This window comes from Protopterus annectens, chromosome 17.part0, assembly GCF_019279795.1.
Source record: "Protopterus annectens isolate FY-2018-M chromosome 17.part0, PAN1.0, whole genome shotgun sequence".
Lineage (NCBI taxonomy): Eukaryota > Metazoa > Chordata > Ceratodontiformes > Protopteridae > Protopterus > Protopterus annectens.
The window spans coordinates 704,843,542-704,862,372 of record NC_056751.1 but is presented as its reverse complement, the minus strand read 5'-3'; the positions used below and the strand labels follow the sequence as shown (position 1 = coordinate 704,862,372).

The window sequence follows — 18,831 nt, the reverse complement described above, 5'->3', positions numbered from 1 at the left end:
GCTACACACAGATTACTAGATAGAAAGAGAGAGACAGATAGATAGACAGACAGATGTGTGTGTGCTTGTGTTTGTATATTATGACATGTCTAGGCAGAGATATATTATATACACAGTTATAGATAGATAGTCTTAGGTTCATAGATTTATACTAGTCTAACAATCATCAGCGATCACCAATGTCTTTGCAAGCCTAGTTGTGCAACTAAACCCACTTTTGTCCCTGAGTTCCTTGGATGTTTGTATGGTAGGATAAGTTAGTAAGGATTATGTGGGGGGTGGTATGTTAGCTGGGGATTAATTTACTTACTGTTGACCTCTGTACATCATAGAAGTGGGAGCCAGACCAGGGGTGAATTTACAGCTTTCCATCAAATTATTAATAATTCTGTCGCTCATCCAGTCAAGATAAAACAGATGAACAGTTGCGGGTTCTGTTCAAGCAGCTTTATTACACACAAGCACATCTGGATTGAGGCTTAGTAACTTAAACTTAAATAAACTTATAAACAGACTGACTACTACACTCATACATGTTAACACTCTGGCTGTTCTCTCAAAATGGCACTGCTTCCTGCACGTGCTCAGTATTTATATGCACGCGCTGCATTTGGAAATGTTTCTTAAAGGTACATGCACACAGTCTGATCTACATCCTCCCTCTTTGAGAAATAGTCCATTTATGAAATGATAGCATTCAATGACATGCAATTTACAGAAATGACCTTTTGACATGCAATTATACAGGAACTAATGTTTTGACATACAATCATACAAAATTAGACACATATAAAATAACCATGTCCAGGTTGCTGTGTATTTTACACTAGGTCTAGAAATATGACCTGATCTTGTAAAATAAAAATCAGAATTGGATCTATCAACAGGGACTGTCTTCAAGGAATGTTCAACTCTGGGGACATCTGGAACATCATCAGGAACAGGAATGGATACTGAGACATGTTATTCAGTACAAACATTGTCAGGGTTGCTCTGAGATCTAGAGTCTGTATCACAGGTACGATGCTGCAATATCATTTCAGACACAGGTAGAAGATGCCTGCAGTTTCTCCTGTATTCTATACCCTCAGAATCCACTAAGTAGGACACATATGCCTCTCACTTTACCAATTCGATCAAAGCCTTTTGCCATTTGCATCCTCACCGTCTCTTCTTCTTTCAACGGACAATGAAATTTGCTCATTTTATCATAGCTGGACTTCTGAAAGGAATGCTTCTTAAAGAGTTGGGCTTTGATTGCTCTAGTGTTTTTAGCATTAGGCACCAACAAACTAAAACTTATAGGCAAAATTGTTCTGGTTTGCCTAGATAGAAGTCGCTGAGCAGGCGAGCCAAGTAGGTTGTCATGGGGTCTATTTCTGAGATTAAGCAAATTCAAAAAGATATCGGTATTGTCACACTTTGACCTCTCTAGTAGTTGTCTTGCACAATGTACTGCATGTTCAGCAAGGCAATTTGACTCCAGGTTTTCCAGACTAGTAGTAATATGGATAAAGTCCCACTCTTTTGCAAATTTCTGGAACAATTGACTGGTAAACTAGGTACTGTTGTCTGAAACAACTTTGTGTGAACTACCATGGACTAGGAAATGATGTTTCAACTTAGGAATAACAGCATTGGACATTAGGTTAGGTAGCAAATCAATCTCAAACTAGTTCGAATAAGAGATTACCAACACTAAGTAATGCTGATTGTTCCACTCAAATATGTTAGTGGCTACTGTTGACCAAGGTAGTTCAGGAATCTGGCTTAGATGAAGTGGCTCTTTTTGCAAATGCAGTTTAGTACTGTTGCACACTGAACAAGAAGAAAGCACTTTATCAATGTCTTTTGACAGAGAAGGCCAAAATACTAGTCTTCTTGCCCTTCTTTTGGTAGCTTCGGAACCTGGGCGGTCACAATGTAAAATCTGAATGTATTCATGTTGTAAGGAAGTTGGAGCAATAACTTTAGGACCTTTAAAAATGATACCCTCTTCCATCAGCATCTCATCTCTGTATGGAAAATAAGGTTGTACTTCTGGTGGTACACAAGATTGCTTCGAAGGCCATCCAACACTGATGAAGTGGTTGACCTTCTGCAAAACTGGATCAGTCTTTGTATGATCTCTCAGATCATCAAGTCTCATGGTAGAAAAATTATGCACTTCCATGATATCAAAGTAAAAAAACTCTGCATCAAGCTATTCCGTGGTATTTCTGGGTGATCTGGATAAGGTATCAGCTAGATAAAGAAGTTTGCCTTTTGTATAGACCAATTTGAAATTATACTTTTGTAATCTGAGCATCATTCTTTGCAGTCTTGCTGGAGTGGTATGCATAAGCTTCTTTAAAATAGTGACTAAAGGTTGATGATCAGTTTTGCCTTGTATAGCTCGGCCATTAATATAATCATGGAACTTCGAACATATAAACACAATTGCCAAAAGTTCTTTCTCAATTTGAGCATACTGCATCTCGGTTGTAAATGTAAAAGCCCCAAAGTCTGTAACATCGAAGCTATGTACATCAACACATAAAGGTCGATGTACATAAACATCGAAACACATAAATGGCGAAAATCACAATGCCGAACGTGTTTGTAAGCCAGCAGCATGATAATGGGATAAGGAAATATATCATTTTCCCCACTGTAGTGCGATCTCGGAGTTGGTATATTTAAGTAGGGGGTGTGGGGGGCACAACCCCCCCCCCCCCACAAGGGGAAGCAGTGGGGCTTGCCCGCCCTGCAAAAGTGGGTTCAATTCTGTTTTTAATGTTGGTGTTAACATACCTGTGAGGCGCTCTTTGTTGATGTAACATGTTTGGTATTGTGATTTTTGCCGTTTACATGTTTCAATGTTTATGTACATCGACCTTTATGTGTTGATGTACATAGCTTCGATGTTACAGACTTTCGGGCTTTTAATATAGACCCTTCATACCCTGGATTTTCCTGGTGAGGGACTTTGAGAGCATTCCAGCTGTTGCAAAGTACATTCCAAAGGGGGCTTGATGGGTCTGATAAGGGCTGAATACAGTGGTACTATAACTTCCTTGGACTTGGTTACCATATCTTTGCCTTGTAAGTGTTTTTGTGTGCGTGCCTGCAGCATGGCAAGTGAAACATCTTTCAAGTCATTTCCTTAATTCTATCAGAATTTGCAGGCAGAAATGAGAGCAATGTGGAAAAAAGATACCTAGACAGTTCCAATAGTAGTAGGAGCAACGGGTCTTATAAAAAAGAATCTACAATCGTATTTAGATATGTTACCAATTTATGTAACTGCATACGAATTGCAGGAGTCATTACTGGGCACATTGTGGGTGCTGCAAACAGCACTTTTGCTTGACATCAAAGATTGAAACAATACTAATTTCATGAACTTTAATTGTACTTTGACTTAGGAATGGGGGTCCATTCCTGTAATAGCATTAGAAACCCAAAAGATATGGAGAAATTAAAGAGATCAATAAGGAAATAGAGACCTTTTGGAGAAATATCTGTGAAGACCCAGCAGATCATAACAAAGAAGCTGAATTGATAGAAGAAGTAAAAGAAACAGTAAGCAGTTCAAATGTATAGAATACGAAATGGGATGAAGTAATGGGCATTGGAAATAAAACAAAATTAAGAAAAGCTCCTAACTGGAAAACTGGAAAACTGGAAAACCCCAGGTCCAGATGCAGTACCTAATGTCTGGCTAAAGGTATTAACATCTTCATATGAAGATTTAGCCCCGAGTAAGAACTACATATATGTACATCCTGAATAGACACCAACCTCACCAACAACAGGAAAATGATAAAAACTATAGACCAATAATTTGCTTTCCAACGATGTATAAACTATATACTGGAAATGATGCTGATAGATTATATAGTCATTTAGAAGAAAAATCAATCGGGGTAATAGAATAAAAGGGTAACAGATGAAAGTCATATGGAACAAAGGATTATTCGTTGCTAAAGTCATAAAGGAGAATTGTAAAAAGGAGAGGAATGTGAGCATGACATGGACAGATTACAAAACAGCATCTGACAGCATTCCACTTTATGGATAAGGAGTACTTACAGATGTAGAAGATACACCCTACATCGATGAATTCCATTACAATGACCATGAAACAGTGGCAAACCACTTTGCATCTAAGCCATGATAAAGGCCAAATTATTATCCCAGGGATACAAATTCAAAGGGGGATATTCCAGGGTGACCCTTTGTCACTGCAGCTCTTTTGTCTTGCCTTTAAATCATTAATCTGTGTATGTAACAGATTAGGTCATGGCTAAAATTTGGCTCTGAGAAAATAAGTATAAAGAATTCTTACCTTCTTTCCGTGGATAATTTAAAACTGTATAGTTCATCAGATGAAGAGCTGAAAGCACAACTGCAGGTGGTCAAAACTTTCTCAGATGATATAAAAATGTCATTTGCTCTTGATAAATGTGCAAAAGCAACATTTAAAGCAGAAAATCTGCAACACCAAGCAAATATCAGTCTGGGACAGGAGTGTGATATTAAGGAACTTGAGGTGCAGGGAGTGTATAAATACTTGGGAATTGATGAAGGATTGATAAAAAAACATGAACAAATGCAAACAAAACTCAGTATAAAATATTTTAGAAGACTAATATTAATACTGAAGACAGCCCTGACATCTAGGAACAAAGTCCAAGCTATAAATCAATTTGCTCTTCTTGTTGTAACTTACAGTTTTGTGGTGATTCACTAGCCCTAAAAGGTATTGGCTCAGTTGGACAGTAAACAAGAAAAATCTTTCATGCTTATCAAATGGTATATAAACATAATTGTATACTAAGATTATATATTCCTTGTTCTGAAAGAGGTATGGGCCACCTTGAGCGCTGGTACAGCATACTGGCACCTCTGCTGCCCTGTTTCTTTTAAAAAAAAACTTTCTTTTTTAAGGCGTTCTTCTTTAAGAATGCCATTTGCGTCGGGTCTCACAGACGCAGAAGACCTTCTGCATCTCTCTGATGTGTGACCGATCATTTACATCTTCCTGGTCCGTGGGCACAGAATTTGAATTCCTGAAGATGTTTGGATAGTGGACTGCAACCGGACAAGTGAGTGATAGTTGTGCATGTGTGTTTAAGTTTTTAAGAGGCGTTTTTGTGTGCAAGAAATAGGTAGGCGGGAGTGTGCGTGCTTGTGTGTGTGTGTGTGTGTGTGTGTGTGTGTGTGTGTGTGTGTGTGTGTGTGTGTGTGTGTGTGTGTGTGTGTGTATAAGAAGTAGGTAGGTCTGTGTGTGTTTGTGTATAAGAAGTAGGTAGGTAGGTCTGTGTGTGTGTGAGTGAGTGAAATGTCCAGAGTTTCGCAGAATGTCAAGATTTTAGTCTCATATCCGTGGTCTGTTTCTCATAAAACAGTTTTTTTGGCAATCCCTGGCAAATCATTGAGGATTAAGACAGCAAATAACGGCAGACATTTGAGCTTTAGACTTCATATTCTTGGAAAGTTCATACTTTACCTCTCAAGTATACCTCATTATGAGGAACATACCTCATTTGGGGTCTTAAAAAGTTCATGTTCCTCAAAGTTCCACATTGAAAGGGTCTGTCATACATTGAGTGTTAGGAATTTTTTAACTGATATCCATGATAAATAGAAAAGAATCATATTAATTCATTAAAAGATCTTTTTTAGAAGTAACACCAGCATATTTTAACCATCTTTTGACCTTCCTAGTTGATGTTGTTAGTAAGTTATTAGTATGTGTTCCACATTTTGCTCATTTGTTCCACGTTATGATGGCTAGTGCTCCTCATTTTGGAAGGTTGAGAGCTATGTTCATACTAATGCAAAACTTGTTGTTCTATCAACTTTCTACGTTTGTAAGAGCAATATTTTAAAGGTGTCCCTATTTTTGGACATGCCCCCCCCCCCCATTATGTGTGTCTGTGTTCAAATGTCTTGCTCTTAAAGGTTGAGAGGTATGGGGGAGGGTCTAAGAGGGAGGTAGGGGTGTATGTGTGTGTAATACCTGTCAACTGCACAGATTTTCACAGAATGTCCAGATTTTTGCCTTATATTTTTGGTCTGTTCCTCATAAAAATTATCTTTTTTTTTTTTTTTTTTGAGAAATCACCGGGATGATCTAAGGATTAAAATTACTAACTACTGGCATGCATTTGAGTTTAGTTTCAGACTTAATATCTTTTAGAAAATGCATTCTAACACAGATCCTGTTATTCTAGCAACTTTCTGAATTTATAAGAACACTATTCAAAATGTGTCCCTAGTTTTGGGCCTTTGTCCCCCCATTATGACAGGCTTTGCCCAGACTTCTTGTGCTAAGAGGTTGAGAGGTATGGTGTGTGTGTGTGTGTGTGTGTGTGTGTGTGTGTGTGTGTGTGTGTGTGTGTGTGTGTGTGTGTGTGTGTGTGTGTAAGAGATACATAGCATACCCCTCAACTGCCCAGGTTTTTGCAATGTGTCCAGATTTTTGCCCCATATTTTTGTTTTTTCCTCATAAAAAGATTGATGAGGATCTGATACAGGAATGGTTAACGACAGGTCAATCTAAACCAAAAAAATGAAAGGTTAATATTGGCGGCCCAGGAAAGTGGACTACATACATATGGGTTTACAAAGTCCATTGAATATATGGGAGAAATGGACAAATACAGGTTCTGCAAAACAAAACTGGAAACAGTCAATCTTGTTGCTGGGTGTGATGCACTAATGGCAGAGAGTCTGTACACTGAAAGGCATAATAATGTGGCAAGACTGATGCATTAGGGATTGTGCAAACATTACAATACTAAAGTAGCTGAGAAACAACAGAAATGTGAGACACAAAGCACTATAGAGGATGATGAAGTTTATATCACATGGGATCACCCATTACCAACAGTGCAAAAATAGATGTGAGAAAACCAAATATAGTAGTCCATGAAAAGAAGACAAAAGTAGCATTGATCACTGAAATTGCTACACACAGTGATTACAATGTCTTATGTACTGGGAGACTCAAAGTCATAAAATACTAGGAATAGCAAGCAGAAACAAGGGCGATGTGGAAGAAGAATACCCAGACAGTCTCAATAGTATTACGAGCAATAGGTTGTATAATAAAGGATTTAACAGTCTTATTTAGATATGCTACTGATACATGTAACTTCTATCATAGAAGGAGTCAATCCGGAGTACATTGCAGGTGCTGAGAAGAGTACTTTTGGCTAACATCAAAGACTGAAATAATACTAATTTCATGAACTTTAATCATACTTTGACTTACTGTCGTGGTTTTAGAAACCCAAAAGACTCAGAGAAATTAAACTGAAAGATCAATGACTAGATAAAGAGGTAGGTCAATAGATGGATATATAGCTAGATAGATAGATAGACAGATAGATAGATAGATAGATAGATAGATAGATAGATAGATAGATAGATAGATGGATAGATAATGATATTAAGTGTATAAAATCTGTACTTTACGCTGAAAACAAACTTGTGCTCTGTGCCCACCACTAAAACAAAATTATGGTGCTACCAAATACTTTAACAGGTAAGCATCTAGCATGTTTCTTTGTCTCATACTCAATAATCCATCCCCGTCATCACACAATAAACAAAATAATATTTTCATCTCATTTTATAGTGATCCAATACAGCATAAGTTTGCATTTTCTGCTGAACTTAAAACATAAGTAGCAGAACCAGTTGTTGCATTTATTCATTCATTTCTACCTGTGGTTTACATACAACAGGTTACCCAAAGCCTCTAATGTGCTGTGCAATAGAATCATAGCTGGCAAAATGAAACATGATGAGAGCCATCTAGATGGGTGAGGGAAATGTGATATACAATTACAGTGGCAGGACGATGACTACACGCACACACTGCCATACAGCAGATGGGAGTGCACCTACCTGCTGTTAAATAAGGCAAGCTCCCTCTGATGTATGGCAACATTAATATAGTACAACTTCTCCTACCACAAGAATACAGTCCTTGTTGTAATTTCATACACTTGACTGTACTTTTTAGAGTGAAACACAATAAAATATTAAACCTCAACTAGAATGGAATTCTTTTATTTTTATGTTGAAATAACTTAAACTTTATTTAAGGTTAAGGTGTAAAAAGCATAACAATGATAATAATTTGCAAGTAGACAACCAGCTCTGTAAACCAGGAGTAACCATCCACTTGCTGAATGAATCAGGCAGCACTTGTACTATTCAGAAGTAGTAGAATATTTTCTTTATTTACCATTTGTTAACTAGGAAAGTCCAACTTGGAACAAAGCCAATTTTCAGCGGAGGCCCAGATGCATGTCTTTCTAATGTGGGAGGAAACCGGATCACCCAGAGGAAACCCACACAAATGCAGAGAGGACATGCAGACTCCACACAGAAGGCACTCCAGCCAAGAATCGAACCGGAGAACCTCTTGCTGTGAGGCAACAACGTTACTGCTGCACCACTGTGCCGACATGTCAGAGATCATATGTAGCTCCTTTTCATGGTACTAAAATTTAAGTTTTTAAAAGTATAAAAGCATACATTTTAAGTAAAATTATAGCACAATGTTAAAATGGTCAAGAGTTGTATTATGCAGGGATGTTTTAGTTATGCAATACAACAATCAGTATTACACTGGAGTACATGGAGCACCATAATTACTTTCTTAAATAATGAAAATGTCAGAGTTGGTAAGCATGTTTCTTTTTTTTTCAAAATTTTTTTTTATTTTTCAAATACATTTGAATTAATTCCATAGTATTTATACATAGCATCTTAAATAACTATGTACACTATTTACATTAGCCTGACACTATAACAGATCTTAATATATGGTTACTTTATAAGTATGTCCAATCCATTATCAGAGTGTCTGATCAATTATTGTGTAGTGTCAATCAACAATAAGACTTTTCCCCAAGGGTTGTTGGTAAGCATCTTGCTGATGTCAGAAAGGTGGTTAACAAGATTTTCTTAGGCATCCATTAGTGCTGTTAAGCTCTAGTCTCATTGTAGAGCATTAACTGGGCACAACAGCCACCATAGATAAGACCTGCAGGAGGAACAGCTTTATAATTCATCCAGTGCTTGCAACCTCTGCATTTAAGACTATATATGTCCACAAGCATGTAAAAGAAACCCTCACAGTTTGCAAAGTAAGCCTGAGAGTGTGTGCATGTGTGTGTGTGTGTGTGTGTGTGTGCGTGTGTGTGTGTGTGTGTGTGTGTGTGTGTGTGTGTGTGTGTGTGTGTGTGTGTGTGTGTGTGTGTGTGTGTGTGTGTGTGTGTGTTTCATGCATTTCATAGCCTTATCACTTTCTTCATGGGTTTGTTTGTTTGTTTGTTTGTTTGTGTCTTTTGGCTTTTCTCGGTTAGGGGTAGCCACAGCGGAACTCCGGTCCGCTAATGATTGGCAGTTGATTTTTACGTACCAGCTTGCCAGGCCTGACGCACAACCTTCAATGATGGTACGCCCATTCACACATGTCTCCACACAGAAGACGCTCTAGCTGAGAATAGAACCAGACAGCGTCTTACTGTGTAATACTGCAGTAATATGTACTATGAGACATGTGACAAGGAGGAGTTTTGAGCACATGTGAGTAAAGACTCAACGAGGAAGCATGTCTGTCTCTGTGTCCTGCATTTGTTAGTGCCAGCTTGCTTCAGCTGTATGCATTATCAGTACCTATGTGTGTGTATAGCTATGGCATATTGCCAAAAGTGGAGATACCATCCTATTGGACAGTTTGCTTTGCCAAACAAAATGTTATGTGCAGTCTTCATTTTCTGCCTGTTAGCTTATTAATACCTATCTGGAATGGAATGTCACACCCTCAGAAGCCTACAGACATGTTGCATTACAGAGCATTTTCTAAAAAATAAAAAATAACATAAGATAAATAAATTTAAGTATTTTGTGAACAATAAAAGCTGTTAAAACTGTACAAATAGCAATGCTATCATAAGAAGTATTATTTACAGTGCTAATAGTCAATGTATTCATAGTCTTTTCCATAAATACTGAAACATATAATAAACAAATCCCAAATTATATTTTTTGTAAACTTTAAAATAAATTTTCATATCTTGCAAACTGTACAATCAAGCTTTCGTGTGACAACATGAAATTCCTCCATAAGTGCATAGTTATTGAGATATTTACAGAAATATGAAAACATATGCTTAATTGTATTTTATTTATTTATTTAATTAGCATTTGTTGACCGGGAAAGTCTGACTAGGACAGAGCTTATTTTCAGTGGAAGCCTGGGGAGAAACACTTTAGACACGTTTTTGGAATGTGGGAGAAAACCAGAATAGCCAGAGGAAACTCATGCAAATTCAGGGAGGACATGCAAAACTCTGCACAGAAGGTACCCCAGCTGAGAAGTGAACCAGAGAACCTGTTGTTGTGAGGCAACAACATTAACTGCTGCACCACTTGTGCCACCCTGTAATAAGTAAAACAAATAAAATTGGATATCTCTCAAGATGTGCAACTTACAGTGCAAATATTTAAGTCAGTTTTCTTCAACAACATTTAAGATTTCACTTGATGTCATGCAACAGTTTGTAAGTCACTTCTTTTCTGAAGTGTTAAGCACATATGGAAATATTGCTTATTTTCATAATTACTAACAACTAGCAATATCCTTGATATGGCAATATAGTATAATATAAACCAGCACTAACTATGAATTTTCCTGTCTCCTACACTGATGTTTCACACCATATGCCTTATTAACATGTAGGTCTTTCAGTTATGAAAATATAAATAATAGGCAGCAAACAAAGATTAATTTCTCCATTGCAGGACATCCTAGACTAACAAACTTTATGTTATTTTGTTAATAACTCTTTGCTCTTTCTAATATTGATTATTATTAGCTGGTAAATCACTTAATTAAAGAGCCCAGACCAAAAAAATATATATCTGGACACCATAAGGTGGTATGGGTGTGAATTGGAAGTAAATAAAAAAGGTGTTTTAGGCTTCAGTGAGTTCATTTTACTGCTGTACTGATGTCTTTTGCTTTCATGCATAACAAAATTTCTCAACAACTGCTAAATATGAGCAAAGCATACAAAATATTGCATGATAATTATAAGAATCAATCAGAGGAGCTTAGACGCTTGGGAAGAGGTATTAGATAAACAATTCACAAAGAGACAATGGAGGGATATATGCATATTTCCCAAATATGCAACAAAGTCTAGAAGATGCAGGACCTTTGCCTGGAAGTGTTTACATAGGTATTTTTATACCCCAAATAGATGCCAAAGAATTTTTCCTGGGGTAGATAGCAAATGTTGGAGGTGTGATGGGCAAGAAAGAGGTGGCTTGGAACATACTTTCTGAGAGTATAATAAGCTGGCCAACTTTTGGGATTCCCTGCGAAGCACTCTGTTGGAGATGCTGGGTAAGCAGATTAGATTGACTAGAGATGATTTTTTTGAGTTATGATACAGAATCGGAATTGCCTAGACATAGTAAAGCCTTGCTGAGTCTAATTATGGTGGTTGCCAAAAAAAGCAATTGCTAGAAAATGGAAATCAAAGTCTAGACCAACTTTACTAGAAGGAGTGACTATAGTAACCGAGATAAAAGAACTGGAATGGGGATCTTTAGAAAAGGGAAGGCGCAAACTGCATAGGAAAAATGGGAATTGTGAGGACAACATATGCACAGAAGGAATGAGGTTTAAGAGGCAGGATTTGAAAGCACCATATGATGCTTAACTGACAATGACTGGATAGATTATAAGTGATATATAATGTCTGCAACTACAGTTGTTTCAATGGTATCTGTGTAAAGTGTAGTCATTTTCTTTGTTTTTCATTTATATAAATGTAAGATTGCCTATGTTATATGCGATAATTTAATAAAGATGTTTATTGAAAATAACAGTTAAATACGTATGACTGTTCATTTTAAGTTCTGTTTTCATAATTTCAACTGAAAATTCATCTCAGTAGCTTTTACAGAGAAGATCCTTAATATTGGAATGTTATTGTCCAAGTTAATTTCCAGTTTTTGGGAAGGCAGCTCATCAGATTCCGCTTGGATATAAGCATGTATTCAAATGCCACTAAGTCTGAAGCTACATGGAAACTCATTAAAGAGCTGCAAGTTATGGTTACAAAGGTTTAAGCTATATCTCACTGCAAGTAACCTTGGAAACTAGGCAGAGAAAGTCATGTTTGTCATGGTTCTTCTTATTTCAAGTGAGGAAGCCAGCAAGGCATTCAGTACCTCTTCTCTGAATAAGGGAGGTAAGAAACAGTTTGGTAGTATTGAAAAGTCAAATCCAAGCATACAGTGAATGAAATAAAACTCTGTGTAAGACATAGATTGTTCTCCAGAAATCAAAGGATCCTAGGGAATTCAGATGCATGTATAATAAGACAAGACAAAGACAGCATGACTGTGAATTTGAACAACGGTGTGATGCTTTAATTAGAAACAGAATAGTTTGTGGCATAAGAAACAGTTGTAAGGCTGTCTGTCAAAAAATCTTATTTGGCACTGAAAAACTCCATAAATGTGCATTCTGTCAGAGAAATGGCAGTTAAGGCAAAAGATTAATGCTATGAACTGTTAATGATCCTACTTGTTGTTGCTCGGGGTTTGAGTCACTCATCTTCCATTTGCATACTGTCTGACTCCTAGCAAGTCAAGTAATCAGATGTTGCTCCTGGGTCATCCCTGCAAAGGAACATGTATCCAATGGACTTACCTTAATAAATAAAAGCAAAAAAATAGAATTGTCAAATGTGCATTTAAAATTCATAACTGATAGTACTGAAGTGTAAGACTAAGATTCTGAGAATAAAGATAAAATAAAGCTCAGAAGCTATAAAAATACTAACAATAAAATAAAAAAGAATGAGCCATTGTCTTATATTGAGTCAAACCAGATGGCACTTGTTAACTAACGAGAGAAGGAAACCAACCCCAGTGCAAGTGTGGTGGTTATACCTGTGTGGTAAGGGGCAATGTAAGGCAAAAGAATCAAGTTTGCAGAATGTATGGAGCTTTAAACAAATTTCCAGAATTTATTCTAAATATAAGAAGTTGCAAAATCAGAGGCAAATAAATGAGTAAAGGCTGAGATGCATATTAATACAATAAAAATGTTGTTTGTGGATACTGTATAAGCAAAAAGCAGAGACAGAGTGTATAATATAGACCTGCATGACAAACAATTTCATAAGATTGTTGCTGATGAGTGTCAACATTTTATAAAATAACTTTGGATTGAGAAAATATTTAAAAAATTGCAAAACGGTTGTATTTAAGCTGCACATTGGAGCAGAGTGTAACCTAATGTTTGAGTCTATGTTCAGAATATAGTCTCTAAACTGCTTGCTAACTAAATGTATGAGCATCGTGTTGTAATATTCTTTGGAAAAGGTAAAGACTGCAGGTCAAATTTACTTAATGCATCTTTATATTCTTGATTTATCCTGCTAAGCTGGAGATCTATGTGCTACCAAACACAACATCAAGGGAGACAAACAGAAAAGTATATAATTTGTGTCTACCTGTTTTACCATTTTGGGACTGAGTAAAGCCTGAAGTGATCCTGAGACCTGCTTGTTGAAATTTCTGTTGGACCTGTAGTTACTTATTGCTCTCAGTAATAGAAGGATGAGCAGTAGCCATTATGTCCTGGTAGTTTCTAATGTTGACCATTCCTATGTGTGTCTGCTGATTAGACATCTGGGATTTGAATAGACACTGAGGTGACCTCTAGGACCTGTTTGCTAGGATTTATGTTGGGACTGTAGTTGCTGATGGCACCTATTAAAAATAGGATCAGTTACCATTTTGTCATGTTCATTTCTTCTGCTAGCCATTCTTGTATATCTGCTGACTGCTGACTCCTGATTTAGTGACAGCTTTTTTTTCTATAAACAGATAACAGTTGTGTGGTCTGTTCTGTTCTGCTAAGCCGATGATCAGTGCACTTGCCAGTGTAACACTTGAGACAAACAAAGAAAAGAGAGAATTTCTAATAAACTTTTAGCATATGGGACCTGAGCAAAGCCTGAGGTGATCCCATGACCTGCTTTGTAAATGTTGTTGCTGATTTTTTGAGTACTTAATCTGAAACTCTGTTTTTCATAAAGAACAACTTGTTTAGCTAGGTGCCAGAGGGTTTGGAAACTGTAGTAGTTCTTCTTGTGAGATAAAACAAATTGCTGTGATTGTCAGAGTGTCTGAACTTTGTCAGAGTTGTTTTCTGGTTGCTCCTTTGTATATATTTTTTGCTTAATTACTATTTATTGTTCTCTTTTTTGGCTAGACTGTTCTGAGCTGTACCCCTGTGTACTGGATTAAGAAATTTACCACCCAATATAACTCAGTTTCTGAGTCCTTTCTACACTAGTAAAACATTATTGCATCTGATTTAATTTAGCAGTTTTAAACTATTAAAACTATTTTGTAGCATTTAAAATAAAACTACATTTTTCACTGACAACAGCTTCTTTAACCAGATGTCTGAGTTCATGTTCATGTAGCAGATGTTTCAGTGAAAGATGGTTAATTGCTACCATTTTCTGAGCACACCTGGTTCTCCCAAAGTTGTTTTTTGATTGGTCCTTTTGTTTCCTGTGTTTTGCTTCATTGCTGTTTATTGCATGGCCATACACTGAGCTGCATTCCATGCAGCACTGCCATAGGTGTAGCTGAATAGTGTATTTCATTTTTTTCCCTTTATTCTATTCTCCCAGACGGCCATTTGCTGTCCTAGATGACACTTGGCTCCAATGTATCCAGAGCAGTATTAGCTCATGCTTATCTTCTGTTGGCTACTGTGATTTCTTCTAGATGCACTGAGAACAACAGCATGCTTCATGCCTCACTGTGGGCACTGCTAGTGTTATTTTGATGTTATTCCCCCTGCCCTCCCTTGGCTTTCTTGTGCACCTAGCCATATAGTACTCAAGCACTAAAGAATATAGAAGGCAAGTAAACTTGTTCTCTTCCCATCACCAGCTTCTTAACATTTGATATCCTAAAGCAGTGTAGTAACTGTGTCATGCTCTCTGATAAAAAAGTCCTACTTAACACAGACGACTGTGTGTAAGAGTTGCAAATTCCTAACTAACAATATGTAGTGAGCATCATATAGCCACACCATATTTTCAAACAGAGCATATAAAATGTCATATGCCGATACCACAAAGGAATCCTTGTGAAAGCCTCCTAAAACTTGTAAGAAGAGGCCTAGAGCACCTACATTTCTAATGTAGGTTATGCACACGTTTTTGGATCTAATAAATCAGGAATTCCCTGGCTCAAGTACTCGCAAACCCAGTAGAATCCAAAATATTCTTGATATGGTCCTCAAAAATAGTGCTTCTACCTGTTGCACTCCCCTTGTCACTTTTCATCAGTTAAGTCAGACCATAAACTCATTGCATTTACCCTTAGTACCATCATGCCTCTTGTAACCAATACCTTCATATCTGTATTTCCTTCTCGTAACACCTCATCTAACTCATCTTTACTTATCTTTTTCACTAACTTTTTTATTGCTGCCTTAGTAAACTTCCTAATCTACCAATTATTGTTCTTCTTTATCACTTTTATATCATACAGTTTCCTGAAACACTCATTTACAACTCCCGTAATCCTCCTTTGATCATAATGTTTCTTTACTTTATCCTTGTATACTATTAACTACAATGACCAAGTTTTATTAAAAAAAACTCTTGGAGCAATGATCCTTCCATAAGACTTTCATTTCCGTGTTAAACTTATCCATGTTACTAAGTTATTTCTACCATGATTCTCTTTATGCCATTTAATTCTCTAATCTACTGTTAAACCAAACTTCCCTCATTCCATTCTGAAAAATGTTCTCATCAGTCATGTTTTTTTTTTTTTTATTTCAAAAACAGTCTGGCATTTCAGTTCAGAATACTCCCTTACCTCTTATGTAGTCCTGAATTGCACCACATATTTTTTTTTTTTTTTTGCAGAGCAAAGTAGTATTCCCACTGGCTATAGAATCATTCCAAGTCTTACAGAATAAATTTTTTGTCAAAGTCAAAAGCTTTTCTGCCAGTAGAAAAATATCTAATGTTATTTCATACAATTCTAATTGGAAATGTGTCAGAGCCTTTAAATATCTGAAAGAACAGCCAAGTAGAACAACTACAGAATCTCAAACAACATACCTGTCAATAGCATCTCTATTTCTGCTTTGAATTCTCACTACATGTTGTCGTCTTTCTTTGCTTACTCTCTGCCATATTATACTAGCTGTTATGTCAGCAGCAATAGCGATTGAATGTTTTTTTCTGACTTCCCCGTTTTTCTAGTTTTTTTTTCTTTTTTTCTGTGACATCACCTTCACTGCTGCTTTTAGCAACTTCCTGGATCCTGTCTTCTTGCACATCTAAAAATACTTTCAACTCTCCAACAGCACTTGTTGTATTTACTTCCTGTCTATCACAAGTCATAGTAACAGGAAAGCATTTCTCAAATGACGCTGACCAAAATAAAATCAGTTCATCACTCAGCTATTTTTTTATCTAGCACTTTCTATGAAACAACATTCTCAAGGCCAACATTAGAGGAAACATAATTTTAGAAAGTACTCCACTGTATCTGTAAAATCCACAAGTGAAGCATAATTTGCAGACTCTCCACTTTCAGACATTTCCATCTCTTTACTCTGTATAGCCTCCAGCAGTTCTCTCTCCTCCTCCATCTTCCTTCCCTTCCTGCAGCAGCCCTTTGACCACACCCACAGAAAAATAGTAGGAGAAGTTCTCCAATACCCTGGAAAATCACCCCAAGCCAATAGGTATGCCAGCTCTAGTCTCCCCTGAAAAGAAGCCAATGACCTAATGGGACTAACCTGATCAACAAATTATAAATAAATAAATAAATACATTTAGCAATCAGAGGTCCCGGTAATCAGTTTATGATCAAAGACATAGATGCTGAACAGCTGAGGACCCAGCACAGACCCCTGGTGGACTTCACTGGTTACCTTAGCACTGTTAACAGGCATCTGCCATACAATCTATGTGGATTATGTATTTCAGAAAACTGGCTATTCATCCTATCATATAAGGATCTATGTTTAAGGTAAATAGTTTCCTTATGATTCTGGGAGGATGTATGGTATCAACTGCTTCGGCCAGATCAAGATAAGCTAGATAAACAGCATGACCACTGTTGTTAGCCTGAGTAACCCTCTCAAAAAAAGTTAATATGATTTAATGGGCACAATCCTCCCTTGATGAAGCCAGGCTGATGTGAGTCAGGCTGGATGAGATTCTTGATATAATAATTAATGGTTATAATATTTTGCATCGTTCTACAGATCAGATTTGTTAGAGTGATTGGTATATACTTACCTGACCAATACTTACTGGCCATATAGCTACTCCCTAACACATAAAAGATAATTCTGGCACTGGCCATACTCTCCAACACTTCACAGAAGCTGTATACCCAGCATTACCGTAAGCTTATAATAGCTCCTAAGTCCCTAACATCACTTCAACTTGTAGCTATAGACAACTCCCATTATCATTTCTTACACTCTCAAATACTTATCCCTTCAAATCCCTTACCCCCGTCAACAACAAACTCCACCACACCCCTTATACTGTACCTTTAATACAACACCAATCTCATACAGTTATAGATATTACCCTTGCATATACCTCATTCTTTCTGAAACTAAATAACATGAGTTACACACATCCAACCCAACTACTAAAAACATAATTCGACCCATTAATAATTTTCACCTACTTCTGCTTTCCATCCTGTCCCCCTACCACACTCATCTTCATAACCACACCCCATCCCCATGGCAAACAGAATCCACAGCCAATCCTTTCAAACTAAAAAACTTCCCTATATTGCCATGCGACCTTACCTCCTCCCAGTCCTTATCTTACTCATGCAATAAACCGACAATCAAAACTAACCCCCACTCTTCTCAAAGACAAACTTAAATAATTCACAGATTAACCAAACTCTACCTACACCTACTCCATAAACTCACTTGTAGTAGAGACATACACCCCAATCCAGGACCCAAAGCATCAGCCAACCCAAACTCAAATCAGCTACATCCTGTATACCACAGACCTACTTCAGCTCTCCTCTTCTTAAACATTAATGCAAGAAGTATACTTAACAAAATTCAGGACCTTCATGCCCTTCCAGCTCTATACAAACCAGATATCACCATGTTAACTGAAACATGGCTCAAACTACACCATAATAATGAGATTACTTCCCCTGGTTATAATATTATCCGAAGAGACAGATTATAGAACAATTAGATTACAATACCCAAGAAGTCAAAGATGTAGAACGAGTCCTTGTCAAATTAAAAATAAATTCCAACAAGCACATAATTATTGCAGCTGGCTATATCCCACCAGGCAATAACATCACTGAAATGGAAAGCCTTTTTAATTGGATCTCCAGCTCCCTTCCACATGAAACCATATTATTAGGAGACTTCAATATTGACTGGCTTCACTGCTCCAGCCATAATCCCTCTGCTTTTATAAACCTCCACAGGTTTACCCAAACTATAACCACCCCCCACTAGTATTGACAAAACATCCAAACGCCAGTCCATCTTAGACTGGATCCTGGTATCTGATCCCACACTTGCACAGCAATATGGCTGTCTTCCAGATACCCTAAGTGACCATCATCCAAACTACCTAATTAGGAACAGATCCCAAACCATCAGCCAACCTATCCTCAGAGTAGTTCGAAACAAAAAGACCTTTATAACTACTGACTTCATCAATGCACTAAAAAGCTGCAACTGGACTC

General features: G+C 37.2%; 1 protein-coding gene across 1 annotated transcript in view; it reads left to right on the top strand.

Moving 5' to 3' along the window:
* Positions 1–18,831, top strand: part of LOC122791242 (nuclear receptor subfamily 1 group I member 3-like) — a 421,797-nt gene that overhangs the window by 30,852 nt on the left and 372,114 nt on the right. The gene's annotated exons all lie outside the window — the stretch shown is intronic.